At 40.5% G+C, this 20840-nt stretch overlaps 1 protein-coding gene and 2 long non-coding RNA genes across 3 annotated transcripts in view; all 3 read left to right on the forward strand.

Annotated features, from left to right (window-relative positions):
• Positions 1 to 20840, forward strand: part of ngfa (nerve growth factor a (beta polypeptide)) — a 36894-nt gene that overhangs the window by 11042 nt on the left and 5012 nt on the right. The window lies entirely within an intron of this gene.
• On the forward strand, positions 193 to 8054 carry LOC143525210 (uncharacterized). Its single transcript, XR_013133591.1, has 6 exons — positions 193 to 642; positions 3283 to 3407; positions 6499 to 6661; positions 6901 to 7093; positions 7292 to 7399; positions 7959 to 8054. It is a non-coding gene; the product is annotated as an uncharacterized LOC143525210 (long non-coding RNA).
• On the forward strand, positions 11025 to 16924 carry LOC143525211 (uncharacterized). Its single transcript, XR_013133592.1, has 5 exons — positions 11025 to 11123; positions 13102 to 15118; positions 15214 to 15342; positions 15509 to 15586; positions 15724 to 16924. It is a non-coding gene; the product is annotated as an uncharacterized LOC143525211 (long non-coding RNA).

The raw sequence follows: 20840 nt of genomic DNA on the forward strand, positions 1-20840 counted from the left end.
GTGAAGTCCACTTGATCTGTATTAAGAATTAAATAATTACAATATTAACATATTAAGCCTGGTGCCAGATGGAGTAAGAAAATCTCTTTTATTACACACACACACACACACACACACACACACATATATATATATATATACAAATAAACTGTGTGTGTGTGTGTGTGTGTGTGTGTGTGGGTATGTGTTTGTTTTTGTGAAAAATCAGTACAAATGTCATAATACACAGTCACGAAGTTAGGACTCATGTAAAAGTCAGTACCAAAAACCATGTCCTAACTTTTCTGACGATGCTACGGTGTTCAGAGAGGTATAATGTATCTCTGTAATTGATATCGCGAAAGTACTAAATTTTAACAATCGTCAGAACAAATCTGGGTGTGGGTGTGGCAATTTGGCTGAAGTGTGTGCACGCCACCAGCGGATTATTGAGGAACTGCAAGCAAAGCCACGCACACTTCGGAAGACGCGTCAGCTATTCCCGGATGTGACGTCAGTAGTCTACTAGGAAGCATCCAATCCATCCAATACTCATTAGATAAACAAATAATCCTTCGAGCGTTCGCGGCAAAATTACGTCACGTTTTTCCCGGGAAAATTGGAGAAGTTGGACGGAGAGCTTTTATTACCTGCGTGGATGTGGTAAGTTAAAAACATATTTTTTTCTTGTTAATGTTTTTAGAGTATTTGACAACCTTATTATATACGTGTCTATATTAATTTGTTTTTCTTTCTTCATGCGCTTAGAACAAATTACTTTTAAATGCGTTACCTAGAGTGAAACACTTTGCTGTTAAATTCGTATGTTTAACCTGGCAAGTGTCCGTCCAGTTTATCAGACTTAGATTTCTTTACGAGTTATTTTATCAGTATAAGTAACAGCAAGGGATCCGTGTTATGTAGTTGTTTTTATATAAATTATGTAATAAATTTGACATCTTCGAATTAGATATATCCAAATCTCCACTTAGTCGATTCAGCTCTCGTCAGTCATCATAATTGGGTTTTTGTTACACGCCGCTTAAAGCTGGGCGTACACTGTGCGATTTTTGGCCCATTTTCAGCCGATTTTTCACTGTGTGACTATCTTTGCGATCGGGCTGAGTTTCGGCTCAATCGCGTGTCGTGCATCGTATAGTTTACACAGGTAAACGAGGAGCGATTCACACCTCACGACCAACTCCCGATCAGAAATCGCAGCGTCGCAAGAATATCAAACATGTTTGATATTCAAATCGCTCCTCGTGAGAGTATCGCACTGTTGAAGCAGCTCTACGAGCCGACTCTCCTTTTAAACCCTGCGATTTAGTCGTACAGTTTGAGATGGAGCTGAGTACACCATTTAAAATATCGTACAGTGTATGCCCAGCTTTACTCTGGCTCCGTCAGGGTTGCCAGGTCCTACAAAAATATCCCGCACAAATTCAGTGTAAAACCCGCCCTTCAGAAGCCTAAACTAGCCCAAACCCTAAAGTTGTTGACGGTAGGGGGTGGCGAGTGTAAAATGGAGACAAATAGACTAAGTAACCCACCCCGCGACCCCAGAATTTTTACCCGCGGCTGGATTTTCAAACTAGCCCAATTTGGCGTGAAAACCGCGAACTTGGCAACTATGGGCTCCGTTTCAGTTCCTTTGCGCGAGCGGTATTACATGCTTTTTCAACACGGCAGAGTGGGGGAAGGGTGGAGACAGTTGTGTAATGGCGGACGTCAGAAAGTTGTGCTGAATTTAAACATATATTTACACATATATAATTTATTTAATTGTTAGGAAAATGTATATTTTGAATGTATATTTTGAACATTTCCAGAAATATTCCAAATACTTAGTCGATTGAGATCGTAATACGCTAACCCTAATCCTGTCCGCATTAGAATGGGGGAGGAGGGGTGCCAGTTACGTTTCTCAGCTTTGCAGAGTGGGGGAGGGGTGGAGACTAAGCAGAGAGGGGGAGGAGTTAGGGTTAGGGTTAGGGCTAGAGAGGCGAGTTCTGAACTTTGAGGGATTTAGCTGGGCAGTGCAAGTTGCTGTTCGGGTGGGGAAAGGTGCACTGGTGACGTTTGCAGTTGTGAAATGGCGGACGTCAGAAAGTTGTGCTGAATTTAAACATATATTTACACATATATAACTTATTTAATTGTTAGGAAAATGTATATTTTGAATGTATATTTTGAACATTTCCAGAAATATTCCAAATACTTTGTCGATTGAGATCTGTAATACGCTAACCCTAATCCTGTCCGCATTAGAATGGGGGAGGAGGGGTGCCAGTTACGTTTCTCAGCTTTGCAGAGTGGGGGAGGGGTGGAGACTAAGCAGAGAGGGGGAGGAGTTAGGGTTAGGGCTAGAGAGGCGAGTTCTGAACTTTGAGGGATTTAGCTGGGCAGTGCAAGTTGCTGTTCGGGTGGGGGAAGGTGCACTGGTGACGTTTGCAGTTGTGAAATGGCGGACGTCAGAGAGTTGTGCAGAATTTATATATATATATATATATATATATATATATATATATATATATATATATATATATTAATAATTAATTTATATATATATATATATATATATATATATATATATATATATATATATATAAATTAATTATTAATATATATATATATATATATATATATATATATATATATATATATATATATATATGTATGTATGTAATTGTTAGGAAAATGTATATTTTGAAAATTTCTAGAAACATACCAAATATTTAGTCGATTGAGATCTGTAACCCTAATCCTGTCTGCATTAGAATGGGGGAGGGGTGCCAGTTACGTTTTGAGCTTTGCAGAGTGGGGGAGGGGAGCAGAGGAAGCAGAGTGAGGTATTCTGTGAGAACGAATCGCTTTATAAATAGTGCTGTGAAAATAGGGTTTTTTTTGTTTTTTTTTTTTTACTCAACTTTAGTTTAGGAAATAATGGTTAATTGCAGTTTTAAAGAAGCAACGATAAACAGACATTCACTTACTGGAATTATCTAAAGTATTTATGTATTGATATTTCCAAATACATATTTTAGAGGCGATCAACATAAAGGCAACATATTTAAGTTAAAGCTGTAAAAATTGTCAGTGTCTGGTCTACATATTCAAAAAGAACATCCAGTATTCTGAAAAGCACGAGGGCCTTTTTGTGTTTGTTTTGAAGTTATTATGCTTCTAGAATTTTTTATTGGAATTAAGATTGGAATTGGAATTAAGATGTTTTAGGCTGACCTAAAATGAATGAACATTTAATGTTTATTTCCATGTAATTCAGAATTTTATTGTCCCTAGACAATCCTGTACAAACATGTCAAAAAGAAGAACCAGGCTTAGTCCGGTAGAAGATGCTACTGGGCATGTTATTTCTCAAAAAGATAAACCTTGGTTTGAAGAAAGACTCATAAATGCATATAAAGGTAAGCCTTAATTCATGAGTTTTCCTTAATGACTTCATGATTTGGTTTAGCACATGAAGGTGAAGTTCTTAATTGAAGGTTTTCAAGTAGACACATCTCTTCATCCACATTTCACTACATTAAGCCCACACCACCATACCCAGTCTACACCTGGCCCCATTGACACCGTTAATGTGTACTCCGTCCCACCAGTTCCATATAAATTTTTACCTATTTCATCATCAAACACTAATTACAGAATAGATCCATACTGGCACACTGTCATGCCCAACTCCACCCCCCTCGATTGTCCTGCCTTGTTTCCCCATTGCCATAGTTCCCTTCTGTCTGTCATGCCCCTGTCCTCAGTGTTCCCACCTGTGTCTTGTTTAGTTTCCCTGTCCCAGTGTATTTTAGTCCTTCTGTTTCAGCCATCTGCGTCAGTCATTGTGTTTGTGAGTACTCCTTTATCCTGCCCTGCCTTGCTCTGCTCTCCATTCCGTGTAGTCTCTCTGTCTTTGTCTAGGTTTCGTTTTCTAGAGTGCTTTGTGTTTTTACATCTACCTGTTTTCCCGTGCGCTGATCTCTCCTTGCCTGCTTATCGTTTCTCCCTTGCTTCCCCAGTATTCCGGTTTGGTCAGTTCTGTTTGGTCTTCCTTATGTTCCTTACCATGTTTCCTACTTGCCCGTGACATTTCTGTTTCCCTCTGAGCTCATTGTCTTTTGCCATAGTCTATTTTCCCTGATCTAGTGTTCCCTACCTGGTTATTCTCTCGTAGTTTTATGCTTTCAGTCTAGCGTTGTCCTTCCGTCATTCCACCCTCCCGATAAGTGTTCTGCATTTAAGAATATAACACGAACACAGTAACTAGATTCCTGTGTTCTGTACCCCTAGTGTTTAAAACCGTATGTTTTATTCTGTTCTTTTATCTCGGTTGATTATATTAGAAATATGCATTCGTGGTTGCTTGTATGTCTGTCGTCTTGAGTTGAACTAGGTCTCTGGTAGCATGTTTAATATTTTTGTTCTGGTAGTGTGTTGCTTGTTTGCTGTGTCATTAAGTTTATGTACCCTTTAGTGTACATCCCCTTCTACCTGATTGTTCTCCTTGGTTCTATTGTGTTTATTTCATTTAATAAATTATTTTAAAACTTGCGGTTGCGTCACACCCACCCCTTGATACGTTATACACACCCAGTGACTAACGCCATCCCCAGCCCCACTTGCACTGTTAATGTCCACCTATGCTATAAGGCACCCTGTGTAACTATAACTCACGGACTCCACTCTAGCTTTATTACCTCATCCTTACACCCTGACCAACCAACCTCATCCTTAAACTAAACTTAAACTTTATTGATCCCACAAGTGGAAAATTCAGTTCCCCCGAGACCACGGTGTAAAGCACAGAGATCCCAGAGTGGCCACACCCTGACCAACCAACCTCATCCTTACACCCTGACCAACCAACCAACCTCATCCTTACACCCTGACCAACCAACCAACCTCATCCTTACACCCTGACCAACCAACCAACCTCATCCTTACACCCTGACCAACCAACCTCATCCTTACACCCTGACCAACCAACCAACCAACCTCATTCTTACACCCTGACCAACCAACCTCATCCTTACACCCTGACCAACCAACCTCATCCTTACACCCTGACCAACCAACCTCATCCTTACACCCTGACCAACCAACCAACCAACCTCATTCTTACACCCTGACCAACCAACCAACCTCATTCTTACACCCTGACCAACCAACCAACCTCATCCTTACACCCTGACCAACCAACCAACCTCATCCTTACACCCTGACCAACCAACCAACCTCATTCTTACACCCTAACCAACCAACCTCATTCTTACACCCTGACCAACCAACCTCATCCTTACACCCTGACCAACCAACCAACCTCATCCTTACACCCTGACCAACCAACCAACCTCATCCTTACACCCTGACCAGCCAACCAACCTCATCCTTACACCCTGACCAGCCAACCAACCAACCTCATTCTTACACCCTGACCAACCAACCAACCTCATTCTTACACCCTGACCAACCAACCAACCTCATCCTTACACCCTGACCAACCAACCAACCTCATCCTTACACCCTGACCAACCAACCAACCTCATCCTTACACCCTGACCAACCAACCAACCTCATCCTTACACCCTGACCAACCAACCAACCTCATCCTTACACCCTGACCAACCAACCAACCTCATCCTTACACCCTGACCAACCAACCAACCTCATCCTTACACCCTGACCAACCAACCAACCTCATCCTTACACCCTGACCAACCAACCAACCTCATCCTTACACCCTGACCAACCAACCAACCTCATCCTTACACCCTGACCAACCAACCAACCTCATCCTTACACCCTGACCAACCAACCAACCTCATCCTTACACCCTGACCAACCAACCAACCTCATCCTTACACCCTGACCAACCAACCTCATCCTTACACCCTGACCAACCAACCAACCAACCAACCTCATCCTTACACCCTGACCAACCAACCAACCTTATCCTTACACCCTGACCAACAAACCAACCTCATCCTTACACCCTGACCAGCCAACCAACCTCATCCTTACACCCTGACCAACCAACCAACCTCATCCTTACACCCTGACCAACCAACCAACCTCATTCTTACACCCTGACCAACCAACCAACCTCATTCTTACACCCTGACCAACCAACCAACCTCATCCTTACACCCTGACCAACCAACCAACCTCATCCTTACACCCTGACCAACTAGTTTTGAAATGTACCGTAGCAGATTATATCCTTGTCAGCTTTAGATCCAGCAGCCCTGGGTACTGTTCTGCAGCCCTTTGCAACATATATCTCAATTACTTTTTTTAACCCAATAATTTGTTATGGTTATTTTATACAACCATTTCTATTTGATGCCTGAAGATGCTTAGTCGTTACTGTCCTCTGCTTACATGATCAATGTACATGTTAGAGCTCTTTATTTAGCAGCAGCATCCTCCAAAATCTTTGCATTTTAGATTCATTGTCTTTAAATTAAACAAAAATGTCCTTTGCATTTAATTTCTGTTCTATTTTAGGAAGGGGAGTGTTTGCCCTCATGCACATTGAGAGTGGATGCTTTGTGCTTGAATATAAAGGAAAACTTATTTCACAAAAGGAGAGTTTTAAAAGACAAAGAAGATATACAGAAAAACAAAATGGGTTTTTGTTTGACTTTGAGTGGAATGGAAGCTCATGGTGGTACGTCACGCTGTAAATTTCTAAACATTTCTCTGTTAGTCTAGTTGCTAACTTGCATGCAAGATAAAATCACATTGTGCCTGAAATGTGCTGATTTGTATTTTTATTTTTTCAGGGGTTTATCTATAGTAGATATTAAAATATTTTGTGCAATTGGTATATTTCCTGTAACGTACTACTAATCCATCAATGTTCATGTATTGAGTGGAATACATCTAAGATAAGAATGTTTCTTTCAGCATTGATGCTTCTGAAGAGGATGGAACACTTGGCAGGCTTGTGAATGATGATGCAAAAAATGCCAACTGTAAAATGAAGAAAATTGTAGTTAATGGCAGGCCACACCTGTGTTTATTCGCGATCAAGAATATACTCCCGGGGGAAGAAATAACATACGATTATGGAGACAGTGCTTGGCCGTGGCGTTCACTGGTGAGTAAAAAAAAACACTGAAAAACAATATATGGGAACGATCATCTCTTGCACCATATTTGGGCACCTGTTTGGGTAGTTTGTTTTTGTATCTGAGATAGAGATGTGATGGATGACGGTGTTTAGCTGAATGTTAGTAAAATGTTACACAATTTTACATGATTTTGTATACTAATTGACTTTGTTTTGTCATAAAAGGTTAAAGTTAATATTTCAAAGAAAGACATGTTACAGAAAAAACGTTTTGGTGAACCTGAACCTTCTCTGGCTTCTGAGAGACTGGAACAAATAAACACTATTTCACAGGTACAATCTGTCTATATACTCAACACTCACTTAGATGTCCTGAAATAACATTCAAAGGCACTGTTGGGGTGAAATTTAAATAACCTGCTAAGCCTTAATGTGCTTTGACTTTTTATTAATAAATTTTCTGAAGGTTGATGGCAAAAAATTCTTAATGGGAAATTTTTAGACTGGTGTAGAGTCTACAATGTCATAACAGTTGTCTGTGTGATGTCCTAATTGTTTGTGTAATTGTTTTGCTGTTTAACATTTTTCTATGTACTAAACACATTTAGTTTTTGCCAATAATGTTTAAGATAGCAATGGAATTTGTATTTTTACATAGTTTTACAATAACTGAGATGTGCAGAGAGCATATTTCACCAATTCTGATCAGCTTGAAGTGTAAATTGTCCTGATATTGGACTGGACCTGAAAGTGTGTGTGTGGTCCTAATTATTCACCTTGGCGTAATTGATGTTTAATAAACTGTAATTGATCCTGCTTTAACTACTAATTGTGTTTTTTCTGCTATTGTGGCATTATTAATGGTGATTATGAAATATGTGTGTTCATTTAGAATGTCAGCAGTGACATGCAAGAAGACAAAATGACCAGATCTCCTGGTGAACCTGAACCCTCACTGCCTTCTGATGGGTGCACACCTGTCCCTCCTGCTGAATGGGTAAATTTGATAGCAATGGAATTTTTATTTTTACATAGTTTTACAATAGTTGAGATGTGCAGAGAGCATATTTCACCAGTTCTGACCTGCTTGAAGTGTAACTTGTCCTGATATTGGACTGGACCTGAAAGTGTGTGTGTGTGGTCCTAATTATTCACCTTAGCGTAATTGATGTTTAATAAACTGTAATTGATCCTGTTTTAACTACTAATTGTGTTTTTTCTGCTATTGTGGCATTATTAATGGTGATTATGAAATATGTGTGTTCATTTAGAATGTCAGCAGTGACATGCAAAAAGACAAAATGACCAGATCTCCTGGTGAACCTGAACCCTCACTGGCTTCTGATGGGTGCACACCTGGCCCTCCTGCTGAATGGGTAAATTTGATAGCAATGGAATTTTTATTTTTACCTAGTTTTACAATAGTTAAGATGTGCAGAGAGCACATTTCACCAATTCTGACCTGCTTGAAGTGTAACTTGTCCTGATATTGGACTGGACCTGAAAGTGTGTGTGTGTGTGTGTGGTCCTAATTATTCACCTTGGCGTAATTGATGTTTAATAAACTGTAATTGATCCTGCTTTAACTACTAATTGTGTTTTTTCTGCTATTGTGACATTATTAATGGTGATTATGATATGTGTGTTCATTTAGAATGTCAGCAGTGACATGCAAGAAGACAAAATGACCAGATCTCCTGGTGAACCTGAACCCTCACTGGCTTCTGATGGGTGCACACCTGTCCCTCCTGCTGAATGGGTAAATTTGATAGCAATGGAATTTTTATTTTTACATAGTTTTACAATAGTTAAGATGTGCAGAGAGCACATTTCACCAATTCTGACCTGCTTGAAGTGTAACTTTTCCTGATATTGGACTGGACCTGAAAGTGTGTGTGTGTGTGTGGTCCTAATTATTCACCTTAGCGTAATTGATGTTTAATAAACTGTAATTGATACTGTTTTAACTACTAATTGTGTTTTTTCTGCTATTGTGGCATTATTAATGGTGATTATGATATGTGTGTTCATTTAGAATGTCAGCAGTGACATGCAAGAAGACAAAATGACCAGATCTCCTGGTGAACCTGAACCCTCACTGGCTTCTGATGGGTGCACACCTGTCCCTCCTGCTGAATGGGTAAATTTGATAGCAATGGAATTTTTATTTTTACATAGTTTTACAATAGGTGAGATGTGCAGAGAGCACATTTCACCAATTCCGACCTGCTTGAAGTGTAACTTGTCCTGATATTGGACTGGACCTGAAAGTGTGTGTGTGTGTGTGGTCCTAATTATTCACCTTGGCGTAATTGATGTTTAATAAACTGTAATTGATCCTGCTTTAACTACTAATTGTGTTTTTTCTGCTATTGTGGCATTATTAATGGTGATTATGAAATATGTGTGTTCATTTAGAATGTCAGCAGTGACATGCAAGAAGACAAAATGACCAGATCTCCTGGTGAACCTGAACCCTCACTGGCTTCTGATGGGTGCACACCTGTCCCTCCTGCTGAATGGGTAAATTTGATAGCAATGGAATTTTTATTTTTACATAGTTTTACAATAGTTGAGATGTGCAGAGAGCATATTTACCAATTCCGACCTGCTTGAAGTGTAACTTGTCCTGATATTGGACTGGACCTGAAAGTGTGTGTGTGTGTGGTCCTAATTATTCACCTTGGCGTAATTGATGTTTAATAAACTGTAATTGATCCTGCTTTAACTACTAATTGTGTTTTTTCTGCTATTGTGGCATTATTAATGGTGATTATGAAATATGTGTGTTCATTTAGAATGTCAGCAGTGACATGCAAAAAGACAAAATGACCAGATCTCCTGGTGAACCTGAACCCTCACTGGCTTCTGATGGGTGCACACCTGTCCCTCCTGCTGAATGGGTAAATTTGATAGCAATGGAATTTTTATTTTTACATAGTTTTACAATAGTTAAGATGTGCAGAGAGCACATTTCACCAATTCTGACCTGCTTGAAGTGTAACTTGTCCTGATATTGGACTGGACCTGAAAGTGTGTGTGTGTGTGTGGTCCTAATTATTCACCTTAGCGTAATTGATGTTTAATAAACTGTAATTGATCCTGTTTTAACTACTAATTGTGTTTTTTCTGCTATTGTGGCATTATTAATGGTGATTATGATATGTGTGTTCATTTAGAATGTCAGCAGTGACATGCAAGAAGACAAAATGACCAGATCTCCTGGTGAACCTGAACCCTCACTGGCTTCTGATGGGTGCACACCTGTCCCTCCTGCTGAATGGGTAAATTTGATAGCAATGGAATTTTTATTTTTACATAGTTTTACAATAGGTGAGATGTGCAGAGAGCATATTTCACCAATTCCGACCTGCTTGAAGTGTAACTTGTCCTGATATTGGACTGGACCTGAAAGTGTGTGTGTGTGTGTGTGTGGTCCTAATTATTCACCTTGGCGTAATTGATGTTTAATAAACTGTAATTGATCCTGCTTTAACTACTAATTGTGTTTTTTCTGCTATTGTGGCATTATTAATGGTGATTATGAAATATGTGTGTTCATTTAGAATGTCAGCAGTGACATGCAAGAAGACAAAATGACCAGATCTCCTGGTGAACCTGAACCCTCACTGGCTTCTGATGGGTGCACACCTGTCCCTCCTGCTGAATGGGTAAATTTGATAGCAATGGAATTTTTATTTTTACATAGTTTTACAATAGTTGAGATGTGCAGAGAGCATATTTACCAATTCTGACCTGCTTGAAGTGTAACATGTCCTGATATTGGACTGGACCTGAAAGTGTGTGTGTGTGTGTGTGTGGTCCTAATTATTCACCTTGGCGTAATTGATGTTTAATAAACTGTAATTGATCCTGCTTTAACTACTAATTGTGTTTTTTCTGCTATTGTGGCATTATTAATGGTGATTATGAAATATGTGTGTTCATTTAGAATGTCAGCAGTGACATGCAAGAAGACAAAATGACCAGATCTCCTGGTGAACCTGAACCCTCACTGGCTTCTGATGGGTGCACACCTGGCCCTCCTGCTGAATGGGTAAATTTGAGTTGGTTGTGCATTCTTTAGAAATATATTTACTTAGTATAATATGAACACATTTATAACAAGTTTTAATCTGATAATTTCTTTCAAGTGCTTTTTGGAAGTCTTAAAATAACATTCAATTGCGTTGTGTTGAGATTTGTTGACCTACTCAAATTGCAAAAGCCTGTTTGTAGGAGATTAATTTTACATTACATTGCTACATACATCTGCAGATCCCTTCAGATACCATATTTTCCAGACTATAAGGTGCACCGTATTATAAGGCGCATTCTGAATTACGGGGTCTCTTTCTGTATTTGACCCACGTATAAGGCGCACCGTACTATAAGGCACAGTCTCAATTACGGACACTATTTCTGTACAGTACTTACCGGTATTCTGTACGGCACCATATTAGGCACATGCTAAAACATACGGTCTACAAGAAAAGTAAAGGACGCGAAACGGTGATTTTTAAAAGTTTATTATACTACTTGACAAAACACACACAATTTTCTTCTCCTCTTCTCCCACAAATCCATCAAAGTCCTCATCTTCTGTGTCTGAATTAAAAAGCTGCGCAATTTCACTAACGAGCACTCTGGGTTCCCGCTCATCAATGTCTGAGTCAGTCTCGTTGCCAGGTAGCTGTTCAGCAATGAGGCCGGCTTTCGCGAAAGCTCGGACAACAGTTACAGCAGAAACTTTGGCCCACGCGTCCACAATACATTCACAAACGGTGGCATAACTCGTAACTCGCCCGCCGCTGCCTTCCAGTTTTAGTAAACGTGTGTTCGCCGTCTATCATCCATTGCTCCCACGCCACTCGCAACTTTAAATGCCCCATTTACGCCAATGTCCAGCGGTTGGAGTTGTTTGTTTAATCCTCCCGGAATGACGGCAAGCTCAGAATTAATTTTCTTCACTTGCCTTTTAACGTTGTCTGTGAGATGAGCACACATAGTCAGATCAGCAGGGATAGTGATGTGTGGAAAAAAGTGAAAACGAAATGAAATCTCTGTCTCGACTTCTTTACTTGACGCAGTTCATTTTCCTGTTTCGTCCATTTCCAAACCATAGATTCTGTAACGTTCTGCGTAGCGCAGAGCAGGGAGGCGGACACAAACGCTGAGGAAAGCGAGATTTATTAAGGGAAATTCCAAACTCTGAGTCAAAAAGGATGGCATGGGTCAGATTATTAAGGGAGTCCGAACATTGAACAATGACATTTTAACACAAGGAGTACTCACAAAAACCCGGCAGGGAAAACGGAACAGGCTGAAACACACGGGGAAACACGAATACAAACACAAGAGACCGCGAACGTGAACAGAGATACATGCATAGCACAAAACAACCGATAACCAGACTGGGGGAAATACAGGGACTATATAAACATGGAACTAACAAGACACAGGTGAGGACGATGATAACAAGGCGTGGCAGACAAGGGAAACCGGGGCAACAGACGAGCTGGGCGGGATCGAGGAGCAGGGAACAACACACACACGAGGGAACAAGGGAAACCGGAGTGACAGCTAGGAGAGGGGGCGTAGCCCTACGTGACAGATTCATTTATGCCAAATTGTATCGCAGCTGCTCTATTCCCGTTTACAGCTGCATAACTGATAGCCTGTAGCTTTAAGTGTGCCTCGTAAACGTGTCTCTTCACTGGTGCCATTTTCGAGGGTTCTGGAAAAACAAATGTTATTTTGCAGCATACCTGTAGGTAAGCGTAAGTACTGGTACTGTACGTATTACGTAGTGTTCTTTGATTGGTTTACGTGGGGTACGTTCTGTACGTATTACGTTCCTGTGTCAGATATCGGAACTCAGTACTTGTATAAGGCGCACCGGATTATAAGGCGCACATCCGATTTCTGGGAAAATTTTTGGCTTTTAGGTGCGCCTTATAGTCCGGAAAATATGGTAATTTGTGATGGGTGTAAAAGTAGTCATCTATGCATTTTTCATTGTTCTATCTTTTTAGACTGCTGTCATGGATGAATCCACTGATTACTCTGAATGTACAGACTACAGTGATGAAGACTATGAACCAAATATAGACAGTGAATCTTCAGACCTTTCCAGCTGTAGCAGGTCTGACATGCTGAGTAATATTTCGCCCAAAAAACTAAAGAGAAACAATGATAAAGACAGTGTGTTAACACGAATCCAGCAAAAGGGGGCAGTCAAAGCTGTCAACTCCCAGTGTCAAGTGTCTTCTTCAGAAATTCATGCAAGTAGCTCACGTGAAAGCTGTCCTACAGAACCTGATACCAGCACCCCTTCAGATCAGGGTTGTGTTCATGTAGTTCCAATGCCAACCTCAAGTAAAAGCTGGCGATACGCAAAGAAGCAGTACTGCCTTTATTGTGAGAAGCCATACTCTAAAATATCAAGACACCTGCAGTATGTACATCACAATGAACCAGACGTAGCAAAAGCATTCAGCTTTGATAAGAAATCAAAAGAAAGACGAGTTCGATTACGTTTGTTGACCACCAGAGGCAATTTTTTGCATAATGCTTTGATATCAAGTAGTGGCAAAGGAGATTTGGTTGCCCGTAGGAGACCTCAGAAACTAGGATCCACTCAAGAGTTTACGCACTGTATACACTGCCAGGGTCTATATGCAAGGAAGTCACTCTGGAGGCATATTAGAAACTGTCCACAGAACCCTAAAGTTGATGAGCCTGGGAATAGAAAAAAGATGGTTCAGTCACTCAACTGCATGGCACGTGTTCCTCCTGATGTTAGCAAAGCATTTTGGAAAACTGTTATGTGTCAAATGAAACATGATGAAGTTTCTGCTGTAATTAGAAATGATAAATACATATTACTTTTTGGAGAACAGATGTTCAACAAGCTGAACCCAAGTTCCACAAAGAATGATTACATTCGTCAAAAAATGAGAGAGGTGGGACGTCTACTCTTGGAGGCAAGAAGACTGACACCTATTCGGTCTATAGAAGATTTTGTCTTGCCATCAAATTTTCCCCATGTCATAAAATCTGTGAGAGCTGTTTCTGGGCATTGTGAGGAGACCAACACTTACAGGATTCCATCGTTGGCTCTGAAGCTTGGCCACAGTTTATCAAAAATAGCAACTTCAGTGGAATGCAGTGCAATAATAACGGGCAGAGAGAGGCTGGCTGAGGATGCACGCAGCTTCAGGGTTCTCCAAGAGCATAAATGGAATGAGTCCATTTCAGCAGCAGCAGGAACAACTCTTAATGAGGCAAAAATGAACAAACCTCAGGTTTTGCCCTTCACAGAAGACGTCAAAACTTTGCACTCCTTTTTAAATACTGAGATGACAAAATATCAGCATGCTTTGAAGGACCACTCTGATGTCAAAACCTATGCAAGCTTATGCAAGTTGGTGCTTGCCAAAGTCATACTTTTTAACAGAAGGAGGGGTGGAGAGGCTTCAAGGATGAAGCTGGAGTCTTATGTTTCAAGAGTAAAATCACCAGTTCATGAAGACCTTGCCTCTGGTCTTAGTGATTTTGAAAAGAAGCTGTGTGAACACTTCCAAAGAGTAGAAATTCGTGGCAAGAGGGGCAGGAAGGTGGCTGTGCTGCTGACACCTGATATGGTCAATTGCATGGACCTCCTCGTCCAGCATAGAGATATCTGTCAGGTTCCGGAGGAGAATGTACACCTGTTTGCACGTCCAAACGCTCTTTCATCTTATCGTGGATCAGATGTTCTGCGTGAGTTTGGAGAATCCTGTGGTGCAAGAAATCCATCAGCCCTTTCATCCACAAAATTAAGGAAGCAGATTGCAACTCTGTCAACGGTGTTGAATTTGAAAGACAATGAAATGGATCAGCTTGCCAGTTTTTTGGGGCATGACATTAGGATTCATCGCCAATACTACCGTTTACCTGAAAGTACTTTGCAACTTGCCAAAATGAGCAAGCTTCTTATTGCAATGGAAAGAGGGACACTATCAGAATTCCAGGGTGCTACGTTAGATGAAATTGTCATTAATCCACAAGGTAGGGAACTTTTATAATATGTAAAAACTGTGTGTGTGTGTATATATGTATGTATGTATGTATGTATGCAAATGTTTTTTTTTTTTCTTGATCAGATGAAATTGAAGACTCTAATGCTGATACATCAAGTGATGAGGCAGAGTCAGATGATCCTCAGCCAAGCTGTAGCTCCAGAACTCCTGAACCATCACCCTCTGAAAGTGCACAGTTCTCAAATCCACATGGTAAGCTAGCTCATTTTTTGTCCTCTATTAGCTTCATTATCTTTCATGTAGGCATATGTTTGATCAAAATTGTCTCATGGTTTGACTTATGACAATGTCTTTGCATGTTCATGAAATGTCCACTTTATTATACTTATATTTAAGATAACATTTCCTGTTCTTTAAGATCGGGGTAATAAAGGGATGAAGCGGAAACATGACTTGTCTCTTGACCAAAGTCATCAACATTCCACACAGACTACTGGTAAAGAAACTTAAACTATGTTTTGTTTAGTTTTTTTGTATGTAATCTGCAGTTATAGGTTTTCAAACATTTAGCATTTACTGTATTTGTGCTTGTGTGAGAACTGGGAGTGCATTTCACAGTACATTTGTCTGCAGGCATCACACAGAGCAAGAAGAAGTGGTCAGATGATGAGGTACAAGCTGTTGAGAAACATCTAATGCGATTTATAAACAGTTGCCAAGTTCCTGGTAAGAGAGACTGTGTCTCATGCCTACTATCTGAACCTGATGCTCTTAAACACCGTGACTGGACTGCCCTCAAATACTATGTGAAAAACCGAATAGTGGCTCTGAAAAGAAGACAGAGTTTGTAGTCTCCAAGATTTTTCTTAAATAAAGTTTCTTAAAATTGTTTAACCTCAGTTACACTTTTCAGGACAATTCCTTGCACTTTATCTGCTTTGTTTGCACTTCATCTGCTTATTCATTTTATTTCCTTTTTGAGTGCATTTTTATTTATTAAATAATTTCCCATTTTGAACAGTATGTAATCAGTAGTGATCACAGTGACTAATTTTAGGACAGTCAGTTAGTCATGGGATTAGTAGGTGATGAGATTTTCATTATGTGAATTGGCCCTTATTAAAACTAGCAAAGTTTTAAGTTTACCAGATTGGTAGTGTATGTGGCAGATATGCATATGGCATGCAGAAATCAAAATGTGGTTCAGAACTGAATTAAAAACAGTAAAGTAAAGCTGGATTCCTGGTGATTTGTATTATTTAATGCAAAGTATTGAAACTTCACTTTTATAAATGCAGGAAATATGACTATATAAAGGATTTGCAATTAACAACCTACTGCTCTTGTTTTTGTGAATAAGGCCAGAACATTTACTTCTGTAAATGCTAGAGTAAAGCACTTTGGTTTCAGGATATCACACTTTTAAAACATTGATGGACTCATTTAGATTCAAAAACATCATTCGTCTCACCTGTTTTGTGTTTCTTAATCTGTGGCTAGTGTGTCCTTGACTTGTACTGTACCAAGTGTGTAACTTGGTCCTTGTATTTACTATGTCCTTATTATGTTGGTAGTGTGAGACTTAAATGAGTGTGTGCGTACATGTCCTAGAAATGAACATAAACCTGAAACTGTCCTAAAATATACCTTAAACCAGAAAAATCTCAGCTTTTTGTAATAAGCACTTAGTGAAAAAATCAACAGATAGACATCATGTGGGTGCTATATGCAACAAAAATCTTGCTTGTTGTGTTTCTAGAATACTCAGAAAGGCATGTCCCCATTTGGTATGGTTTCCCCTGGTGTTCTGATATTTCACGAAAACGCGTAGGTATGTGTGTGTGTGTGTGTGTGTGTGTATTTATTTTTTTTTTTTTTTCATTTTTAAATGAGTGAAATAAAACCCAGAAGGACACCTCTGAGCAGCAACAATATAACGTGAATTTAGTTTTAGTGAATTGTTCAGCCTGGTAATTATTTTCATTGCAGTTTTTGTCTTTTAAACCCTGCAATACGCCCACTTTCCCTCTCTCTCTCTCTCTTTCTCTCTCTCTCTCTCTCTGTCCTGTTTGTGTGGTGATAGAGATAGGCCCATCACTCTTTAACACCAGTTCATAATCTTCTTCCTGCTGTCAACACCTCAGGAGAGGTTTTGTTTTGGCAAAAGCTGTACTGACACTTCAGACCAATCTCTACCAGGTTGTTGTTCTGACTGGGGCATGCAGGGTTCACTGAGTACCAGTGCCATGATGGTGTTCTTCCTGAAGGACAGTAAATGATCTAACACCTAATATGTTAATGTGGTATTAACTAATTGTACAAATGAATGTGAATTAATTCATTTTACCTCCAAAAGAGTCCCACTGAGGAATGTGAGATTTCTGGCATGGTGTATTTCTTTATGCTTAATATGCTAATCCAGAGTTACGTCCGGTATGCTTTTTGTGGTTTTTTTATTTTATTTTATGGTTTTGTTTATTGTTTTTAGTTTTAGGATGTGTTCTCCGTAAGTAAAAACAAAAGCTCTAAAAGTTTTTTTTTTCCAAGTTCTTTTTAGACGTGTCTTCCCATCATTAATGAGTCCTGGCCTCACGCGGGGCTAGTGTGATGTCTGCGTGTGTGTGTGTGTGTGTGTGGGGGGGGGGGGGGGGGGGGGGGGGGGGGGTGCCCTTGCTTTTGTGTCTTTGTGTATGGTGACATAATCAAATGTCAAAGTGCCAATTCTTTCTATTACAGTGATGAGTTTGTGGATCAGTCCTGTTCCATCCTCAGTCTATGGCTTATATTCATGGGCTCATACAATTGCTTTGGGTCCGCTTCAAAAAATAGCAGCAGACAGGCATAAACACTAAATCTGATATCCTCACACAGACCAGACCCACCTCACCCACACTCCCACCCTAACCTCACCCACAACCTCCCCCACACTCCCATCCACACCACAACACCACACAACCCAACACACACTACTCACACCCACACTCCCACCACACCCTCACCCACTGTCAAGTCATTTAATCATATGCAGCTTCCCCACTTGAAAGGGATTGACCCATCTACCCACACTCCCACACACCTCACCCACACCACCCACCAGTGTTGCGAATAACGCCGTTAAAAATAACGGCGTTAGGTAACGTCGTCATTTTGTCAGTAACGGGATAATATAATTAGTTACTTTTCCTGTCGTTACAACGCCGTTTACGTTACTGGTCATTAAATGTGGTGCGTTACTATATATTGATATACTAATGCGAGCGGACCGCTGCCCAGGCTAGTGAGGAGTAACAGATCTCGATAGGTCACAGTTCTCGGTGTAACACCTGTTTAACTTAACAAGTCAGTAAGCGATTGGCTAAGGCAGCGTTATGATAGCCAATCAGAGCCAGTGTTTTTACACGCGCGCCGAAGCACGCGAGTGACACGACACAAACGGAGAAGAGGCCGGAATGGCGTCAGGTGCAAGCCGAAGAAAACTAGAACTTTCAAGGCGATATAAACATTATTTAAGAAAATACTTGAAGTTCCTGAATGTCTACCAGACTGGGTATTTGATTTATTTAATTAAGAATAGAGGTTTTATTGTTAAGTTTACTTCTGTTGTAAACAAACCAGTTGTCTCAGGTTGAGATAATTTAATTTAATTTCATAGATGTAAATGGACTTTATATAGTGTAACTGTTTACTTTTGCTTTTTTTCCCCCAAAGATTTGGGATTTTAAAGGATTTTATCCTGCACTGGTCTGTGGATGTGCAATAAATATCAAAAGTTAAACAATTTTCTGATCTACTCATTTCAACTGACTGTGAAAACTGCTTAAAAAAAAAACTTAATTCATTGGCATATAACCTTTTTTTAACTGTAACGCAAATAGTTACTTTCCCTGGTAACGAGTTACTTTTATTATAGAGTAATTCAGTTACTAACTCAGTTACTTTTTTGAACAAGTAATGAGTAACTATAACTAATTACTTTTTTAAAGTAACGTTCCCAACACTGCCACCCACAACCCAACCTCACCCCCACCCACACTCCCAACCACACCACACAACCCCACACACACCACCCATGCCCTCACCCACACCACATTACACACTCACCCACACTCCCACCCCAACCTCACTACCACCCCAACCTCACCCACACCCCTAACACCACCCCGTGTTTCTAAACTCAGCACCAGGTACCAGTCTGCACTGGGGCTGTGTTTTAGTGGGATGATGGATGTGCTGGGGGGGGGTGTTAAGAGAAAATGACTATAGCCTTCATTCCTGAAGTCAGAGGGATTCACCAAACCATTCTGACCTTTGGTGACTGAGCTGATACAGGTTCTACTGTGGCAAGCATGGAGCACATATTTTGAGCGTTAAAATACAAAGTGCACCCAGCTTCATGTAAATACAGGGTCCCCTTCGTCATCCGGTATCAATCCAGTGAGTGTGTGTTTAGATGGTCTGCACATGCCGGGGGGGGTGCTGGGTTATAGCTTCGGGGGTTGGGGGGGGCAGGCCGCAGAAAAGTGGCAACTTGCTGGTAAATGGCATTTGGAAATATGCCTTGTGTATTTTATTGTTTGGGGGGGGCAGGCTTGCAGGGGCTGGAATTCCTGATGTGCACAACATATGTGGATATGTGAGAAAGTGCACTCAGATTTGTTCTAAACTTCCCCTACAGTCTCTCTCTATTTCCACAGAAGCGAATTGACTCTCTAACTTTTTCTGTCCATCTGTGTTGTCAGGGTACAGCAGGGACCTGATCAAATTTGTCGCATGTGTATATTTCCCGTTGGGCTCTACTTAGTGTCATGTACCGGTGAACGCTTCGGAACCCTACCTTTTACTTTATACACATCCTCTTGAAACTTGGCATCTGTTAAAAAAAGTCAAACACTGTAGCGCAGTAAGGATGTGTAGCAGTTTTTACCCATTTATATCATTAAGTATTAAACAAACTGGTGATTCAGTCCTGCTCAGCTGGGCTGGCCTGTGGAATGCAGAATAAGCTGATAGCTGGTTTGGTCTGAACAGAAGTGCAGGTGTCATAACCCATATCTGTCTCGCCTCCCCCGTGGTGCTGCGTGCTGATGACACGGTCGATATGACAGAGCGGTGAAGTTCTTCCAACTGTATTCGGGTCTGTTTGGGATAAAAGGTATGTGGAAAATGCGGTACAGTGTAGGCAACTGAACAGCCAACATTGGTTAGTTTATAACTTCCAGAATTGCTGTTTTGATGGCATAGAGACCAGCAGGAAGTGTGTTTAGCCAAAGCAGAGTGTGTCATCTGTGGTTTGTCCAGGCTATTAAACTAGGAAGCGTTTGGATGACATATGTACTATAACACACAGGTTTGAGTTGCTCCAGATGCAAACTGAGGGTGTGTCTTGTCAAACCCCCCCCCCCCCAATCTGACAGGAGACCAGGGGATATTGTCAGAAATTGTCCAGTCAGTATTCCAGCTATTCAGGACCAATATTCACTATGCAAACTCATTCCTTTAACGAATACAGGGCTTAAGACATTTACGATATCACATTTGTAATATTAGAATACTGAAATGTTGGCTTGCCATGATGTTACCATGTGTAAGACAGACTGCAATGATTATGAACACAATGTGTTAACTCTCAGATATATGAAGATTATGAACACTGCCTCAGATATATGATGGTAATGTGGCTCTTTACTGCTCTCTAGTGGTGTCATGCTCTGATCTCCTGTGAAAATTCAGCTCACCCAGGCCCTCACCCC

The sequence above is a fragment of the Brachyhypopomus gauderio genome, chromosome 10, assembly GCF_052324685.1.
Source record: "Brachyhypopomus gauderio isolate BG-103 chromosome 10, BGAUD_0.2, whole genome shotgun sequence".
Lineage (NCBI taxonomy): Eukaryota > Metazoa > Chordata > Actinopteri > Gymnotiformes > Hypopomidae > Brachyhypopomus > Brachyhypopomus gauderio.